The 19,494-nt window shown below is 44.5% G+C and overlaps 1 protein-coding gene across 1 annotated transcript in view; it reads left to right on the top strand.

The window, feature by feature from the left end:
• Positions 1-225: 225 nt before the first annotated feature.
• Positions 226-19,494, top strand: part of wdpcp (WD repeat containing planar cell polarity effector) — a 112,689-nt gene continuing 93,420 nt past the window's right edge. The window contains exon 1 of the mRNA XM_079513288.1: positions 226-434. The gene's annotated coding sequence lies outside the window, so the exon portion shown is untranslated. The remainder of the gene's footprint in view (positions 435-19,494) is intronic.

Here is a 19,494-nt window from a genome sequence, read left to right as displayed (position 1 = left end):
AACAACATAAAACTTTTATTTTTGAAAGCAAGGATTCCTTGCCAAGGAAGTAACATAATCGGAAGTAAGTATCTGTAGGAGACTGTAGCTTATTACAGTTGTATTAACTTGACTTGACGCACTGTCTGCTTCAGTATAGTTGGTAGTTGCTTGGCAACCACAACCCTCCAATCCCCTACCAGCAGTAGTATTGTTAGCTTAGCTTGCTAACTATGCAGCCGCCAAATCGCCGGAATGAATCTGGATAAAACTACAGCATCAAATTGGCGACGACTACTTGTTCACGTAAATTGACCAGCATATGAATATAGCCTCTGCCCTCTGGTTGACAACTAAATACACATTTGGATAGATAATGTAAATTCAGCCACACAAATCTTAAGTTCCAGTTCCAGCAAGCAACTTTTGCAGTCAACGTCACTGGAATAATTAAGGTAGACATGCACGTTTTGTTGACTTTAAACTCTCCACACAGTCTGTGTGTGTGTGTGTGTGTGTGTGTGTGTGTGTGTGTGTGTGTGTGTGTGTAACGCCTGGGATTCGATTCGAACCCCCGGGTCTCCCGCGTGGAAAGCCAACATGACTCGGGGGAGATATTAGACTTTTAGACCATCAGGCTGAGGTTTGTGACTTAATTGTGAGTGACTCTGCTGACTGCTACACGTGCGCGCGCGTGCGTGTCAGACGAAATGTTGATTGAATGGACATTGATGTACAAATGAAATGAAATGAAATGAAATGAAATGAAATCTATATTTACCCAGGGTATCTGGGCTAAGCTCAAGAACTTGTTTCCAGCCAGGCCCTGCTCATAGAACACATTTCATCGTAGTGGTTGATGCCTTGTTCAAGGGCATTTCAGCGGTGGTAATTTTAACGTGTCGGACGGCTGGTTCGAACTGGCAACCTTCCGGTATCTAGACCGCGCCGCTATCCGTTCGGCCACCGCTGCCACAATTTACATATATTTACATTTACATATACTCTCTCCAGTCCATATAGTCTCCAAGCTGTAGGATTATGGATAGCCCTAGACTAGAGGCTGTGATATAACTGTAGGGTTGATCAGCTGTCTGGAGTTGAAGGGGCAGGTGTGCGATACTGTACCGCTTCCATGCACCGCCAATGCTTTGTTTCAAACACCCCCTTGGTGTCAATAACGACTGCTGTGAGTGTAATTAATCCTGTTTCTGCTTTACTGAATATAAAAATAATTGACACAATTTCCTGAAAACTACCGAAACTCTGATGCAACAACTTACATTATATACACATATTATTTCCTTGGAAATATTATTTCCTTATTTGGTTGTCCCCAATTCTGAACACAACGTACAGTTGATATACTAACATACTTATCCAGATATCGGTACTTCCAACATTGTCCTCTGGCTTCTTCATTCGAGTATGATATGTCCAGATACATACATCCTGTTAATTCCCTAAGCTTTAAAGAATGCTTTCTTGTGTTTTCAGATTTAGACCTGCAATTTAGCCATCATAGTTTTCACCTCCACCTTTAAGTGTTTCTCTTTCATATCTTGCACTGGGTTGAGAGGACCCCTATGGGAACTCATAGTGTTAGATGAGCTTGGCCATTAATATTACAAGGCCTCATTACAGACTCATTACATGACTTGAACAAAGGCAAGGGAGATGATGTTACTCTTGTTTGGCCCCTGGCTGTGGCCTCACTTTATGAAGGCTATCCTCTGGCTGGCTAGCCATGAAATAGCCTACACTCTTCCAAATTAGATTAGTTCATTTTTAGTGTGTGTTGTGTTGTGCTGTGACACCACAGCCTGGAGTAATTTGCTTTTTATAGCTTTGGATGAAGGTGGATTTTCTTGTAATTTATAGATCAAATCCACTGTAGGAAAAAGCTTTTGCACACCTAGAAATCAGGCGTCTGCACAGGTGCGTAGGCCAGTGGACATCAATGAAAGGAATAGAATGCACCCGCACACTGTGTATTTGCTGTATTTTCTTTTTAATGCAACGTTTCGGTCCCTCCGGAGTCCCCTGCTGCTGCTGTTGCCATTTTAGCAATTCTACATTTGTTCAATTAAATAGTGATGTATTTACGTATGCTCCATCTCCAAGGAAAATTGTACATTATAGCATATAGCTATTCCTTTTCTCAGCAGACAAGGAATAGTCAAGTTATGGGTTGGTTGGGTGCACCGGAGACACTGATGAAAGAAACACATCCAAACATAAAATATGACCTCTCACTTTTTGCTGAATTTATTTAGCTCACCTCACTCACACACAAAAATGTTGATGTTAAATTATTCAGAGCATATGGCCCATACAGCCAGCTATGCACTGATGAAGGCTGTGTAGGCTGAAACATGTTTTGTGTGAGTCAAATAAATTCTGTGAAACTGAAAAGTGAGTACTGTGCCATAATATTTATTTTCAAGACAGTGTGCAAAACAGTGGGCTACGTGTTCTAAATTATGACTGCTTGTAAGTCACATATTTATAAAATTAAAAGTTATGTTTTTTTGCTAAGCAATAAACTACATGTCGTAGCAATTGTATCACTGTTTTACCTTTAGAAAATAATGTGTTCAATGATTTTTGCTTATACATGAAAAACAAGGTATATAGTGTGGTACAAAATAAACTGAAAGCCTGAAACCAAGTCAATCTCCAAAGCCCCCATATCAGCTTTGTGTGACCGTGTCTCTCTCCATCTGCCAGTGAAGAGGTGGACACAGACCATTCGCTTCTCAAAAGGCCTCTGTGTGTGATTCAGATGGGCTGTTTGAAGCAGCTGCCACGACCTGGCAGTGTTTTGTCTCAGTGTCCACTAGAATGTTTTTGGTACCCTACCGTGTGGCGTGTGCCTGTGTCACTGAAGAGTGCCAGGTGTTCACAGCTGGGCTTGGTGTTGGCATGAGTGATCAGGCTGCGGGTGTGTTTCAGTGATTGAAAGGGCCTTTAACCCATTCAAATTGGGAAAGCATCTGTGTCATTTTAGATTTGAAAAGCATAATTTTATACTTTGGCTATTAAAAAATAGTAGATAGACCAGTAAGACGCCCTGAGGGCGAGAAGCGCTGAAACAACAGGTCTGGGAATGCCCATATTTAATGCTAATTAGTAAGGCCAGACGAGGCCTCAGGCCAGCCCAGTTAGGGCCCAGGTAGGGCCGGGCCTTCATTTTCGGGCTTATTGAGAACTCTAGTTTTCACCGGCTGCCGAGCGCGGCTGCCCTACTAACTTTTGGGCGGGCCCGTCTAGAGTTTGAATGGACAGGTATCAGTCAAAAGGGAGACATCGAAGAGGAAGGATGGGTGGGGAAGGATCAACATATGGAATGTCAGAACAGGTCATATATGGACATATATGGAGATCTAAGGGTTAGATGTTTGAGGTCAGATGTAGAGTTGCTGGCCGGGTCCATATATGCATATCTAGTTGATGATTCAGTCTTCGCCATGTATGGCTATCCAGGGTTTGATGAGGTCACTGTTGTGATCATCATATATGGAGCGTGTCACGAGGCATGACGGACTGACTGCCATATATGGAACGTGTCACAAGGCGTGATGGACGGACGGACGGACTGACTGACAGGTTTGCAGGTTTTCATAGTAATCTACGACCTACCGTCGCAACAAGCTCATAGTGTGTCACTTCTTGCCATACAAGCTTGTAGATGTTTGTTTTTGTAAATGATTTGTACAAATCTTTGAAAGCGAACATCAACATTCTTTAACTCAAATCCTTGCTTCCGAGGGCCCCTGGAATAAAGACATGTAGAATCGGCAGCAGGTCTTGACCCAATTTCTCCTTTCATTGTCAATGGCAAATATTGAGACGTGTGGGGACAAAAGCTGTATTTAGGGGGAAAATATATATAAAGGATGACTTCACCACTTTTCAACCTATCTTCATATAATTGGTCCTCGGTAATGTTCATGATAAAATACCAAAACAAAATTCTACTCAGTCAGTCTATGACTCTGTAGGAATGACCGCGTTAGTGGCTGGAGAAACAGTACAGAGGCATTGGTAAAGGTTAACCAATAGTATGGTTATTCACCAAAGAGCACTACCAACTGGCATGACTACAGGAAGCTCTCTACTCCCAGCACAGACTTCAGTTCACTGGCAAAATGGCAGCCTTTTATACCCAGCTGGAGATAATGATAATGGACTATACCATTTACAGGGGTGTAAATACATAAATAAATACATACATAAGCATACAATAAATAAATGACCTTAACCCATACAAATGTTACAAGTTTCTGTGAACTACATGAACTATACAAGTTATATAATAAGTCCTTCACACTACAACATAAATAAGCAATCACAACAGCACATCTTAACCCCCCCTGCTATCCTGACATGGTCCATCCCAATCCTTACTGAAACACATCACAGGCAATTGTTAGGCATTCAATCAAACCTCAACAATAGAACTCCACATTATTGCACTTCCCAAACATATTGCATCTATAACCCACATTGCACTTGCCCCTCATGTTTGTTAATCACCAAGCATTTCCCCAGGTGGAACTCGTTGGCTGAGTGGCCATCTCAGCTAAACAGGAAACAGTATTAAACAATAAAATCATGACTGCAAAATACAACTGTGCAAGTTAATAAAGTGCCAATATGCTGTGCAACATAAGTAACAGAGGACCACTCTGTTACAGTCTCATAGGAGGACATCATCGATGGGGAACCCAAGCTAATAGAAACTTCAGGCTTTCTATTCCTGAAAAGTTGCATTGTGATAATGGAAGCCATCGTTCTTACGATAATACAAATCTAAATATATATTTTTTTTTAAACTCGTGTTTTTAAAAAGATCTGCTTATAAACGATGATGCCACTGGAAGACGGGTTTCTGAACTGCCTACAGCCCCTCCTATGAGACACAGACAGAGTAGAACAAAATCTGTGCAATTTGATCATGAACATTAGTGAGGACCAATTATATGAAGATAGGTTGAAAAGTGGTGAAGTGGTCCTTTTAGTTTAAGGTGTAAAAAAAGGGAAGTCTAAGAGCGAGTGGTTTTTCACGTGAAGAATAAGTCAACTCAAGAACTGGTCAAGATTCATCAGCAATTTGGGTGGTTGCTGGTGGTGCTGCAATGCTCCACTAATAACCTGTGCCTTGTACAAGTTTACCAATGTGATACCAAGAGGACTATAATACCAGTAAAGGCCTATTCATAGTCTGGATATTCGGTGGTGAGGTGACCACCGCTCCGGTGGTGAGCTGACCACCGGAGCTGAAATAACGTTGAGCGGTGGTGAGTAAAAACAGGGAGAAGGGCTGGGGCGGTGGCGGTGGTTTGCTCTTCACCACGGCTCGTGACGTCATGTTGTAGTTCGGTGGTCACCTAACCACCGCAAATCCAGACTATGTATGAGCCTTAAGACGCCTGAGGGCGAGAAGCGACCGAGGTTGCGTGCACGCATCCGCCTGGGTGACAGCAGACTGCTGGGCGAGCGCTGGCGCTTTGGCATGGGGGGTCAGATCAACATATGGAATTAATTCTGTACTGGCCAAATATGGAGCGTGTCTTTAGTGTACAGGGTTTGATGAGGTGAGATCAACATATGGCCATATATGGGTGGCTGCGGGGGCAGTGTCTTGAGTGTACAGGGGTTGATGAGGGCCCAGGGAGGGCCGTGCCTTAATTCTCGGGCCTGTTGAGAAGTCTAGTTTTCGCCGGCTGCCGGGCACGGCTGCACTAATAACTTATTGGGGCAGGCCTGTCTAGAGTTTAAATGGACAGGTATCAGTCAAAAGGGAGACATCGAAGAGGATGAGGGAGGATCAACGTATGGAATGTCAAGAACAGGTCAGCTCCATATATGGAGATCTAAGGGTTTGAGGTCAGATGTAGAGTTGCCTTCCAATATTGATGACATCAGGGATCTCCATATATGGGCTTAATATTGATGACATCACGTGATGTCACGAGGCATGACCATATATGGGGGCGTGACCAACTGACGGGAAATGCACGGTTTCCATAATAAATGTGACCTGCAGTCACAAATGATAATCTGTTCTATGGAAGACGAGAGGTGGCATGGCACAGTCAGATATAGGTATGTTGTTTGTGGCCACTAGATAATACACTATGACATGCCCACCATGATATTCTGTGTGATTTATACTGTAGCTACAACTCAACAACGACTCTCTGTGCATTGGAATACAGACCTCTCCTGGTCGTTCTTGTTCCTGTCGGATTGGAGACTAGTTTAAATATTTATTTTTGACACTGTCGTGCTTTATTCACATTCAGACCCCTTTTCCACCGGTTGGTTCCCAATGGGAACCGGTTCAGTTCTTTTTCGTTTTTAGTCCATGAGCCAGAGCTCCAAAATTGGTGGGCAAACTATACCCTATATTAAATTGTTATTGGATCAATACAAGTAAATTAATATATGATAACCCTTCCACAGTAGTAGCTTTTTCATATTTTCGATTATTTTGCATATTTTCCTACATAATGCCTCATTTGCATATTTAAAAATGTAAAATTTGTAATACAATAGATCATTGTCTTCGTGTAAGTACTCAATTGGGGAAGTTTAATGGTGATAACAATCTAATATAGGTATGGTTTTGCCCACTCAATTCATAATTAACGTTTCAATTTTGGAGCTCTGGCTCATGGACTAAAAACCAAAAAGAACTGAACCGGTTCCCATTGGGAACCAACCGGTGGAAAAGGGGCCTCAGTGAAGAGATAGACAGGAAATGCAGACAGAGCATAGGAGCGTGACACACAACAAATGGTTAGGCAATAGAGCCCATGTGGTGTGCGCCCTAAAAATCTGTATCGGACTAGTGTCCGGTGGGGGGGACGGGGACTATGATTTATACCTGAGACCAGGTGAATGCGGTTCAACTAATTGGTTGGCCTGGACTCTAATGTGTCACTCTAATTTCTGCCGCTCTTCCAACAGGCAATTCCTGTTTGGAGATGTTGCGCATATGATCTTAAAAGGATGACTTCGCCCATTTTCAACCTATCTTCATAATTGGTACTAATTGGTACAGATTGGTTCAAATAACATGAATAAAACATTATCTTTAAAATAATATATGAAATATATTAAAATAAAAGTTCCTGGTTGCAGCATCAATTTAGGCCCTAAACTAAAGCAACCAAGCTGCCTGGATCTGTATAGACATATTCTAAAATTAATCGTGCCAACATTTTGTGGGTCCAAAAATATCAGTCGCTTACTCTTCAATTCAGTTAAGTTTCAAACTTGCCCTGCAATGTAGGCTGCCAAAGGCAGGCAGCAAGTGTCAATGTCATCCCAAAATCCCCTTAAGTTTGATTAAAAGAGGACTTGACAGTTTTGACTTTTCATGAGCGTGCGTTTCAAACGAGTCTGTCAGTCAGAACCATAACTGTTTTTTGACAAGTTGGATTCTGCTGTTTATTTGTGTTTCTGGCAGTCACATCATCTGATGGGCTGACATAGGGGGGATTAGGCATACTTGCTTTGTAAAGGGGAAATCATAATGAAACCAAAAACGACGGCAGCTCACACTGATAATATCTGGTTTGCCATGTTGGCCTGATCCTGCATGAATATGTGAGTGTGAGTGTGTGTGCTGTGAAAACATTCAGTTTCAAGGTGTTTTGTCACTTGCGCCTACCTAAACCTGGAGCCCCCAGTTGGGACTGGGAGTTGGGATGTTTGCATGTTTGAATGTTTGCATGTTTGAATGTTTGCACGTGCACATCCGCACACATACAGTAAAGTTGGACATGCACACCTAGACACATACACACAGATTCTGTGCAGTTTTTGACACACACACACACACATACACATTCTATTCGATCGCTGATTATTGTTGAGATTGTGCATACATACACGCATGCACATAAACACGGCACGCACACACATTATGTACAGTACCCTCGCGCAAGTACAGTCCCACACACACGTTCAGTTGCACGTGCACACACAGATGGTGGCGGCGCATATAGCCATATACACTCATACGCTCACACGCAATCTATGTGCACACGAATGCACCCTCTCTCACACACACGTGCAACGCTGAGCTGGGCGACGCCTGTGGCTGTCAATGAGAAGATCGTGATAAGTGTGTGACGGCGTGGAGAGTCACACGTTTCCCTTCACAGCAGCCATTCTCCTCTGTTGACTCCACTGACCCCTTGCCTCCTTCTCCGTCCACTCAGCCTCCTCCTCTTTTGTTCCCATCTCATTTCACCTCCCTGTTCCACTCCCCCATCTCCACCTCTCCTCTCCCCTCTTTATCTCGCCCTCTCTCTGCCTCCCTCTCCACCTCTACTCCTCCACTCATCCCCGGAGAGTGCAGCCAAGTGACCCTGCAAGACGGCACCGAGCAGGCAAGATAGTCGACACGCACAGGCCCCGCTATCGCCCCCTTATCTGCCTTGCTAGACCAAATAGCCCTCGCAATGCACCAAGACACACCGCTTGATAGCAGGTGGCACTAACACTAACTGTACACATGCGCGCGCACGCACGCACGCACACACACTCTCTCTCACACACACACACACACACACACACACACACACACACACACACACACACTTTACTGTATTGGACGTGCTATATGACTTGAGTTAGTGTTGGTGTTTAAATGCAGTGATGCAGTAACAAATAGAGGACACTAGGTGTCAGTGTACGGCTGTATTGGGCTCTGAAAACGCATTTGGAAACTGAGTTGGCTTACTTGTTCTGGAGACAGTCGGGTCAGTAAAAAGTCAGCAGAAGAAGATAGGTCCATTGACTGTAGGAATATTGTTAGGCTATAGGTGTGATTATAATTAAGTCATTTAGAAACTAAGCATTTCAGTCAGCATTGTCATTTAAATTGAATGGAAACAGGAAACTTAACTCTTTTAAGTATCAAAGAAGTTATGTTTGGCCTTTATTCCCAGATATCAGTACTGTCAGACCTAATGGCCTTTATAGTTTACAAGTTACAACTCAACTTTGTCAAGGTAGATTTAACATCTCTCTATTTGCTGCCTCCCCCCCCCCCCCCCCCTCAATACAAACAGACCCCTTTTCTTTCTTGCGTAAGCAGCAGGGCACATCCTACCAGTAAACCCCTCACACATTGAGCTCCCATGAATGAGATGACTCCAGAAATAGCCTGCAGTTCCATTTGAGCTGTTGTGATTGTGTAGCTGTGGCACATTTAAAAAGACAAGACAAGAGCCCTGGAGGCGTGCGAGTGTTGTGACGTACCTGTGTGTGTGTGTGTGTGTGTGTGTGTGTGTGTGTGTGTGTGTGTGTGTGTGTGTGTGTGTGTGTGTGTGTGTGTGTGTGTGTGTGTGTGTGTGTGTGTGTGTGTGTGTGTGTGTGTGTGACTGTGTTAGAAACCTGAGAAGGGCTCTGACTGAGCCAAAGTGTCGGCTTGCTCTGGGAAACACATGACAAGTTTTCAGTCGGTGAACACGCAGGTTCCTTCTGCAAACACATCAGCCAACGTCTTGGCACTCATGTAGAACTATTCAATTAATTCCAATCAAACGCACACAGGGATCGTCAAAAAGGTGTGTCTGACTGTGTATGTCTTTGCCTCTCTATTCTCTCTCTCATTCTCTCCCTCTCTCTCGCTCCTGGAGCTGTTTGCACAGTGAAATGGGCTGTGAAATGGGGCTTGATGGAATCAAAGCTCCATATTAAGACAAGTACATATTTCATGGCTTTGGATTGATGGATTGATGGACTGATTGACGGAGTTGTCATAATTTCCTCCCCCCAGTGTCTATGTCAGAAGATCTTTATTTACTCAAGGATTTAACATGGAGGATCCTAGCACAGCTTGGTTTGCAAACGGGTGAGAGTAGAGTTGAACGTTCATCCCAATTTATTTTAGGAAGCTTTTCATTAATTCCGTCATGGTGGGTTTCATGATGCGGAAAGTGTTCATTTGTAAGCATACCTCCGAAACGAGAGACAGATGGATAGAGAGAGATAGTGATGTGATGTAACAATTTGGTGATTTGGCCTGAGTGGAAGTGGGCATGGTTTGGTTTGTTTAACACTTGTGCCAATCATCTCACCACAAGGGGGCGCCAGACTGCCACAAGTTGCCACCTAACCTTATGTGTCCTGTATTCCCTATTCAAAGCACATTCTCTGTCCTCTCTGTGCCACGTGACACCAACAAACACTTTTTTTTTTCTTTTATAGAACCCGGTGAAGGGTGACCAAAATAAAAACCGTCGGCAGCAGCATCAACGCAGGCGCTAGAACCCCCAAGCCTTTGACAACATGGCAGCTTCTCGCATCAGGGGGAAAAGGTGTTTCACCCTTTTTTTTTGTTTATCGCCCGTTCGCCTGTTGTTTCATATTTATAGGCCCGGCAGATACACATTCCCCAACTCCCATTGCCACCACTGACAATGACAACAACTAACATCAAACCCACCACCACCTTTCTTTCTTTAGCCTCGAGCCCCAAATCCATCCAACTGGACGTAATGAAGGCAGCTAGCCTCGCTGGTCCTCGGTTCCTGGCGGTCGCGCCCCTTTGCACAACCACAATGGGCCGGGCTGGGTTTGGTGAGGGCAACGGCACTGCCAGGATGAGGGGTGACCGTGCGGTCGCATGCTGACCGACAATATATTCCGAGTCCTTCCGGGAGAGGCCCACAGGTTGTGTGCTGAAACGCCTCTATCGTTAATTCTTTTCCCCGTTTGTCTGCAGCTCAAATACCGTCCCCCCCCCCCCCCTCACACACACAACAGCAACATCAACAACAACACGGCTGTGTGAGGGGATTAAACACGCTTTCTAACGGCCCCCGGTCGCCGTGGCAGATGTTAGCCAGGATAGGCAACGGTTGCCGTGTCAACGGTGGGGCTGATGGGTTAGGGCCGTCCCAGATGCCGGTAAGTCATGTGTACAGCTGTACATGAACAGGACAGGAGGAGAATGTATGGAGGCCTGTCACTTGTTCCAAGAGAATCCGTTAACATGAGGACAACATTCCTATACTTCATTGTCTTCAAAGATAGTCTGAACTCTGTCTGAAGGTAGTGTTAGTGTCCATTTGAGACATCTGAGAGGCACATTTATACACTTTCAGAGTTAAATTAACACTCACACCTTACATATATTGTACACAAACGGGGAGAATGAAATTAACCACTTTGGCACAGTGGTGAAAGTGGCGTGGAGTTCTTGCAGGAACTCCCAGAATTATAATGAGGGACACCTCCATTTTTACCCCCGAAATGCATAGAAAACTGCATTTTGGCACAGTTTTGGCACAATAAAGCATCTATCATTGGCACAATGAAGCATCAATCATGCATAGGGCTCATTCTGAGTGTGTGTGTGCGCGTGCGTGCGTGCGTGCAGGGCGGGCGTGCGTGCGTGCAGGGCGTGCGTACCATGCGTGAATGGTCGTGTGGTGTGAGATTGTGTGACATCAGAACGGTGGTGGCTTAAGCCTCTCAGTTTCTGCTCCTGCCGTGATGAGCGTTGTGTGGGAGATGAGCGTTGTCCCCTACAATGGCCTGTTGTGTTCTGTTCAAACGGTAAAGCTTAGTGGCATTGTTTCATTTAGTATTTCAGTTGGGTTTAATCATCACTGATGAGGCTTAATCACTCACAAACGCTGACACCTAAACTGCAAAAGGGATGTGATAATGTGGCCAAAAAAACTCCCTCAACTAATACCTTAAAATAATACCTTGTGTGCAACAGTAAAGCTTCAGGGGGCCAGTATATAAAAAGTGGGTCTGATATTAGCTCTTAGCGTTTTTGTCATCTTTGGAGTAGCCGATGGATGGCTTGGGGTTTTCTTAGGCAATACAGTCCATGTCCTGTGTTGCAATTATACTACAATATAGTGCGTCATGTCAAAGTGTTTATTTGTGTATTTGTTTGCAAATAAAATATGTATAAGGAAGCAGCACCTCCCAAGTAGTAAATTGTCTGGTGAAACCACTTGAGAACTGTGAACAATTGCTTTTAACCGTCCAGATGACGGTCCCATCATGTTGTTTTAACTGCTGCACACTCAAGTGTGCAGTTAATTTAGAGGCTAATCACATAGCCTCTAAATTAAGAATAACTAGGTACAGATGGCCGGTATAGGCTGAAGGAAAAACCATGTGAAATTAACAATATGGCAGGAATCTCTGAGGGGATTCTGTTTGGTTATGGTAGCTCACTTTTACATTTTATATCATTTAGATTGTATCCACAGAAACGATGATGTAAAAGGCTTCAGTTCCTAGATCACCAACCATACAACCAATAGTAAGTTCAAGGAGTAAAAGTCACGGTAATATTCATGATACAAACCCAAATATGGGATTGGAACCTGTGGAGAGACATAGCCTAAGGTAGACGTGGACCCATCCTTCAGTTTAGCCATCATTTGCTCACGATCCGTTTAGAATATTGTTTCTCTCATCAAAGAATTTCCAAAAGACAAGCAACAGCAATTGCATGCAATACTTGAAGCCTGTGAACTTTGTTTGAATTGTGTGTGGGGGTAGGAGGCCGTTGTGGCTGTTTGATGTGAAAGCTGAGCCGTTTCTCTTTGCTTTAGTCAGGTCTAACTGCAGGGCGAATGTGTTTAACATGGGGCCCAGTACGGGCCTCTGTGGTACACCTTAACTGTCAGGCTCAGTGGAAAGAGGATACAGGGCTTGACAAGACACGACTTGACCCAGCAGCACAGGCCTGGCCCCTCTATTGTCCTGACGGAACAGCAGAAATCAGCCGCAGCCATGTAGGATTTCCCCTCCCTTGTATACCTGCTCAGGTGTGTGCGTGCGAAGAAGAAGGAAATTAACCCATTTTGACCTGAGATCAGATTCTAAAAATGTCTTCTACATCCTGACAGTTTTCTGAAAAAGCTGTTTCTATGTCAGTCGTTCTTCGATTTTTCAAAAATAGCAGACCTACAAGCTCGTAGCGCGCCACTCGGTGGCGCGCTATGAGCTTGTAGATCTGCTATTTTTCAATAGCTAAAGCATAACATAATGCTAACACCAAAAGGGGTTCCCACCCAAAATGGGTTAAGTTTATCAAATTCGACATTGAGCAAGAAAGTTTTGATCACATGACACGCCACACGGTAGCAAATCTATACGTAATAAACATATCATGAACTTTGATTTGATCATTAATATGAACACTTGTTATTAACTAATTGACACATTTTTATAAAATGATCTCTCCTATATGGAGAGGCAATTTAGCACATGTAGCAAATCTCCTACAAATACATAAAATAATGCACTTTTTATTTGTGGTACTTACTAGGGGGTCGAGACAGAGACCGACGGGAAGCGAGACCGAGACCAGTCCCTTGGTCTGAGGCCGAGTCAAGTCCAAGTCAAATGAACCCATTCTGGACGGAAATCTCTTTTGGTGTTTTAAACATTTTGTTATACTTTAGCTGTTGAAAAATAGCAGATGAAGAATAGCAGATACACAAGCTTATAGCACGGCACTCGAAATCTTGAAAGGGTCCGCAGCCAAATACAGATGATTCCAGAGGTCCTTGACATGAAAAAGGTTGAGAACCACTGACAGGTTTTAAGAATCTTTAGAATCGGCCTCAGGTCTAAATGGGTTAAGGGCAGACGAGACAGAGTAAATGAAAATGTGGACACAAGACGACTCGTGAATACAACACTAGTTCTTACTTACGGTCACCATGCCGTATGTTTTCTACCTAGAATGAGTTTACCCTAAGCTTCCGCCAGTGACAGCGTAGCTGTCTGTCTCTGAGGTCACAGCAAAGAGAAGCAAACCTTCGGACAGTTGGAGAGCGTCAGAGTTCAGACTAACGCCAGCCCCACGTCGGATTTTATATTTACAGGATTTTGGTTATTGTTCAGCTTTTATACTCAGCTGAGCTAATGAACCATGAATGAATGCATGAATGTCATGCACATATTATAACCCACATAAAATCCTATCTGTTAATTAACACTTGTTAATTAACACTTTTATAAAATGATCTCTCCTATATGGAGAGGCAATTTAGCACATCTTTAGCAAATCTCCTATACAAATACATAAAATAATGCACTTTTTATTTGTGGTACTTTAATACTAGGGGGTCGAGACAGAGACCGACGGGAAGCGAGACCGAGACCAGTCCCTTGGTCTGAGGCCGAGTCAAGTCCAAGTCAAATGAACCCATTCTGGACGGAAATCTCTTTTGGTGTTTTAAACATTTTGTTGTACTTTAGCTGTTGAAAAATAGCAGATGAAGAATAGCAGATACACAAGCTCATAGCACGGCACTCGAAATCTTGAAAATGTGGCGTGCTTCTGGGGGGGTCCCTGGAACAACATATTTTCAGATAGGGTCCGCAGCCAAATACAGATGATTCCAGGGGTCCTTGACATGAAAAAGGTTGAGAACCACTGACAGGTTTTAAGAATCTTTAGAATCGGCCTCAGGTCTAAATGGGTTAAGGGCAGCCGAGACAGAGTAAATGAAAATGTGGACACAAGACTGGACTCGTGAATACAACACTAGTTCTTACTTACGGTCACCAGCCGTATGTTTTCTACCTAGAATGAGTTTACCCTAAGCTTCCGCCAGGTGACAGCGTAGCTGTCTGCATGTCTCTGAGCCCTGAGGTCACAGCAAAGAGAAGCAAACCTTCGGACAGTTGGAGAGCGTCAGAGTTCAGACTAACGCCAGCCCCACCAGTCAACTTGTCACAGAGCGGAGGCAGAAAGACAGACAGTGAGCTGATGGCTGCTGGACGGTGTCAGGGGTGTCAGGGCCGTGTCTGGGGAGGTGACGGACAGCGTGTGTGTGCGCGTGTGACGGTTAAATAACATGGCTGAGAGAACTTGCAGGATGTTGATCCTGACCTTTCGTTTTGCCAGCGTAACCTCTCTCTCTGTGCATCTGACACAACAACTTTAAAGGACCTATCCAATGAAGGGCATTGACAGGTGTGTGTGTGTGTGTGTGTGTGTGTGTGTGTGTGTGTGTGTGTGTGTGTGTGTGTGTGTGTGTGTGTGTGTGTGTGTGTGTGTGTGTGTGTGTGTGTGTGTGTGTGTGTGTGTGTGTGTGTGTGTGTGTGTGTGTGAAGTCAACTGGCAGCTTTTATCATCACCATAATTTTTCGACTGCCGACGAGATCATGGATTTCACAATGCCACGCCAGACTTCCCGGGCCTTCATTGCCACCCCCAGTTCCTGCTTACTGATGCATGTGTCCCTATAGCGATGACATCTGGGAACTAGTGAAGAAACACAGGGAAGGTTGCCGTATATTAGAGAAGTTGGTTGGTGGCTCTTCTAAGAGAGATTTTGCGCTCTCAATAGAAGGCGGGTGTATAAGTGCCATCCATGCCGTTTCTGTATTTCTCTAAGTGTCCATGTCTCGGAGCCATAGAGTAGAATAGGCTCGACAGTCGTCCTAAATATTTTTACTTTGAACCTCTTACTAAGCTGGGATGACTAGATCTTATACGTATATCATATGTCATGTCAGGCTGACCAGGCCATGCCCTTCCTACGTAGTTTGAAAGTCCTTTTGGGAAGAAGATATATATGAACCCAAATATTGTAGTCATCAACCTGTTTCAAAGGAGTGTTGTTAAGTGTTTTGATAACATGGTTATTGTTGGATTTTATATTTACAGGATTTTGGTTATTGTTCAGCTTTTATACTCAGCTGAGCTAATGAACCATGTCATGCACATATTATAACCCACATAAAATCATATCTGAATGAACTAACAATATGTATACTCTGTAGTGTACATGTATGTATGTGTTCGTTTGTTGTGCGTTTGTGCTGGTCTGTGTTCAGGAGGTGACGGCAGCCATTGGGCCGGTGGGGCGGGGCTGTGGGAAACTGGACCGTGCGGTACTGGGCTTAAGGCCTTGACAAGGGCTCCTGGAGCCCTTCATTAGCCGTTGATTGTGTTAGTAGGTAAACAATATGATAAATTGATACATTTTGAGCGCACACGCCTTATGGGAGGACCAGGGCCCCTCCTGGGGGTTAATCTGTCCCTGGGTGACGATTGAACAACAGGGGCTACTTGATGCGTGGCGCGTCACCTTCGATGTGGCAGGGGTGTGGGGGACGCTCGGAACAACGGAAGGAGATAGTCCCTGAGAATCTCTTTGAAGTCAGACAGCAATTGTGTGTGTGCGTGCGTTTACGTTTTTTGTGGTATCACCTTTCCTGCTCTTGGGCGCCGCTCGGAGGCTGATGCACGCCTGCATTTAGTGACAACATTTGCGAGGTTAGGTCTGTTGGCCGCTGAGAATCTGTGGTTGCATGTAGCCGGATTTTAGGGCTTTTCACACAGGGAGTGATGCTCCTCATGTTAATAGAAAAGTAGAGGCAGCTGTAAAAAATAAAAATAAAAGTTCAACACAATTGAACTCTTGATGAGTGCGTGACGATCACAGCTTCACGGCATCACACCCACTTGTTGCTATGTCTGTCAGATTGCCAACAGCCCAGCGCTACGATGTGACACCGATGTGCAACTATATGAATAAATTACGAATAAAGGCCTAGCACTATGACGATACCTATGAAAATATTGTTTTAAAAATAATTCTGCCAGAGTCACTACAACAGAGACGATGTTGAATGTGTTGGTGCTTGGTGTGAACGATCCACTTAAGTCACTCTGAATTTAGAGAGTGAAGTCCGAATTTTGATAGGCTCCTGCGCTATGCACTACATGGCTCTGCAAGTGGCTGCCATGCCAGCTGTATAGGCCTACAGTTCACTTTATACTAGGACACAGTTCCACCGAATTAAGAGTTCTCACTCTTTTATCGATTCTCTCTCTCTCTCTCTTTATCTCTCTCTCTCCGTCTCTGTCTCGGTCTAGCTCTCTCCTTCTCTCCTATCTCACAAGGTATTTTGCATAGTCAATCCCTCATTTGCAATAGCTCAATTTATACCAACGATCTTACTCTGCAGGTTCCTCCCACTATCTCCCCTCTTGCTTGCTTTCGTCGCTCTCCATCTTTACCATTCTCTCCATCTTTACCATTCTCTCCATCTTTACCCCTCTCTCTCTCTCTCTCATACTGGTGTGTGTGTTTGTGTTTCTGCTCCAGGCGTTGTGTGTAAATACCTCTCCTCCTTTCTCCTCACCTCCTCTTCCCTCCCTCCATTACCTCCTCTAATGACGTTTACACATCTGCTTAGAGGAGCCTCCACTTCACCACACGCACGCAGGCATACGCGCGCGCGCACGCGCGCACACACACACACACACACACACACACACACACACACACACACACACACACACACACACACACACACACACACACACAGTCACACACACACACACACACACACACACACACACACACACACACACTACAATTGCTGCACAATTGAGAAAAACGAAATAAGGTTATGATATTGACTGCAGCAATTTCCAGGTCAGAAGAGTCTGACATTATTTATGTATTTGAACCAGAAGGAAAGACATTCCACACTCTCAGGCCGTAAAATCGTGTTCATTGAACTAAAAGCGTGCATGTAGCCTATAACCAATTTGTTTCCATTTGTAGACTCTCGAGTTACAAATAATGGATAACTTGTTATCACTATGTACCTCAAGTTACATGTCTCCCATCATAAAGTAACTATAGCTTCACATCTTTTTGTCTTTGCTGATAATTTATCAGAAATATTCAACCCTTGTTTAAACACTATACAAATGCCACTGGAGGTAAGTCACTGATTCATATGATTACTAGAAAAAGTGCCCCTCTGGGCACAGGTCTCCACCAGGCCAGGTCAGGTTGTGGCCTCCTGGTGGCGCTATAATAGGCCAATGTGAAAAGGGTGCCATTTCTATACACCTGTGATGGCAATTGGATGATTTGAGGCATTTTGTTCCAAAAATGTGTTTTGCAAAAATCAACCTGTTGGTGGAGCTATAACAGGCCAATGTGAAAAGGGTGGGATATATTCCTCAGCCTAGTAAGGAAGTGTGAAAGATTTCACGTAAATTGCATGCTGCGTTCATGATTTGAGGCTTTTGTTCAAAACGGGGCAATCTTGCAAACTTTGAAAGCCAATTATAGCCAATTAGGATGGAATATGAAATATCGGACAGATCCGACTTGAGCACATGACCATAGAGATACTGTGTAACGATTTTTGGACAGAATCTGGAGGAGTAATATCAAAAAATGTGTTTTACAAAAGTCGGCCTCCTGGTGGCGCTATAAAAGGCAGATGCGGAAAATGCAGGTCAAAGGTTTGTCCTTGGCCTCTAGGGAGTGTGCATGCAACGTTTCATGCAGATCGGTGCAGTTTTAGGTAAAACATGTGAAAAGCTGCCTCATGGTGGCGCTATAACAGGCTGTTCTGGAAAATGTGGGGCAGAGGTTCATCGTTGGCATCCAGGGAGTGTGTGTGCAAAGTTTGGCAGCGACCGGGTTAATGGTGCCGGAGATTAGCTGGTAACGGACGGACGGAAGGAAGGACGGACACACACACACACACACACACACACACACACGGACGGAGTGCAAAACATACTCTCTCCCCATGCCTTCGGCCTGGTGGAGACAATTACTATCTAGTAATTAATAAGTAATAACTATATGTTATATAACAGAGAATGAACTGAATGAAATGACTTCTACCTTTTCTGTTGGACAAGCATTCTTTCTATTTGATTCATTCATTCATTATTTCTTTATGAACTCTTCAACTCCTCACCTCCTCATGGCCTTTATATATATATCCAACAACACTGGATTCCTCCTTCACAGCCTCTATGACTCCTCTAGTCTACACACGCACACAGACACATACATGTGCTTATATACGTACACATCCAAATATACTGTATACACACATGCACACTGTCTCACACACATGCGCACACACACAACATCACTCTGCAACCAGACTCGCCCGGCGGCCATGTCACTCCAGCTTCATTTTCCTACTGATTGACATGTCCTACACACGCACGCACGCACGCACGCACGCACGCACGCACGCACGCACGCACGCACGCACGCACGCACGCACGCACGCACGCACGCACGCACAGTGACTGTACCTGTCACCTCTCCTGAATAGTATTAGCTTTACCTCATTTTGTTCTGCCTGTCCATCACCTCTATTCTTCACCCTCCGACAGCTCTGAATGGGTTCCTGTGGGACTGTGCGTGTGTGTGTGTGTGTGTGTGTGTGTGTGTGTGTGTGTGTGTGTGTGTGTGTGTGTGTGTGTGTGTGTGTGTGTGTGTGTGTGTGTGTGTGTGTGTGTGTGTGTGTGTGTGTGTGTGTGTGTGTGTGTGTGCGCGAGCGCGTGTGCGTGTGTGGTTTCGGCGTGCTGCCTGGCGCCACTTTGCCTGCAATCCACTCCTCCTTCTCCACGTCTTGTAATCGGACAGCTGAGAAGGTGTGTTTGCACACGGGTATGTGGGTGTGTGTGCGTGGGTGTGTGCGTGGTTGTGTGCGTGCGTGTGT

The sequence above is a fragment of the Electrona antarctica genome (assembly GCF_951216825.1).
Source record: "Electrona antarctica genome assembly, chromosome: 10".
NCBI lineage: Eukaryota > Metazoa > Chordata > Actinopteri > Myctophiformes > Myctophidae > Electrona > Electrona antarctica.
This window is presented reverse-complemented; position numbering and strand designations above follow the sequence as displayed.